Below are 963 nucleotides of genomic sequence, written 5' to 3'. Positions count from 1 at the left end.
TTTCCTGCCGATGACTCCTTAGATGCATGTGGAGAAGGGGAAAGATCTCTCCCCGCCACCCCCCAGTGCTCAGCACCTCGCAACCCCACCACCATCCATCAGCTGCTCTCAATGCAGAATAACCGCACAGTTCCCTAAATTGAAGGAGGAGGAGGTTAAAAATCGCCCCCGGTCCTTTCCTGGGTGCGGGAAAGGGACTCCCCGAGCCGGGTCGCAGCGTGTCTGAACGCTGCTGCTCTCAAAGTGTGAAAGCGGTGTTGAACTTTAAAGTCCTTTTAAAATGCAAGGTACCACACAACCAGAAAAAATAGGTTCTCCCTTCCCTGCTCCTCGTCCCAGCAGCAGCGAGACGTTCTTTGCAGGGATGGCATAAAGTGCTTTTGAAGAACAAACTGGTTAAGGAGAGAATGTGGGAAAAAAAATAATTTAAAAGCAAATACAGCACCTTAAAACACCCCCCTAACCCTCCCCCCCGTAAATCCCATCCACATCCCTGCCTTGTCAGAGCCAGGTGGGCCAGCCACTGAGCTGGGGGAGCTTGGAAGGGGCCGGGGCCCATCCCAGCCCCCCGGCTACATGAGTCAGGCCCGGAGAACAAGCTCGTACCCTGCTGCCCTGCCAAGGGGGGACAGAAGTTTGCAGAGGAAAAGGCTGGGAGAGCCTGGCTTTCCCTGTATAGCCTCCCCCCTTGCCAGTAAATGCTATGGCTGCAGAAAGCCTGAGAGGAATATTGTTTGTGGGAACTGCCACCGCATATTAATGTCCCCTCATGCATGCATTGAATAAATCACTAGGGCTAATTGAACAACAACAACAACAACAAAAAAGTAGGAAAAACAGGCCTGAGAAAAACCCTCCAGATTCCCACCACAGAACGGTGTCAGCGGCGGGGCAGCCCCGCGGCACGGCCCGGGCGGCCGGGGCTCTGCTGGCCCGGCACCGCTCATGGGCTTTAATTTATTC

This window comes from Corvus brachyrhynchos, unplaced genomic scaffold (assembly GCF_000691975.1).
Source record: "Corvus brachyrhynchos isolate BGI_N302 unplaced genomic scaffold, ASM69197v1 scaffold10, whole genome shotgun sequence".
NCBI classification, from domain to species: Eukaryota; Metazoa; Chordata; class Aves; order Passeriformes; family Corvidae; genus Corvus; species Corvus brachyrhynchos.
This window is presented reverse-complemented; position numbering follows the sequence as displayed.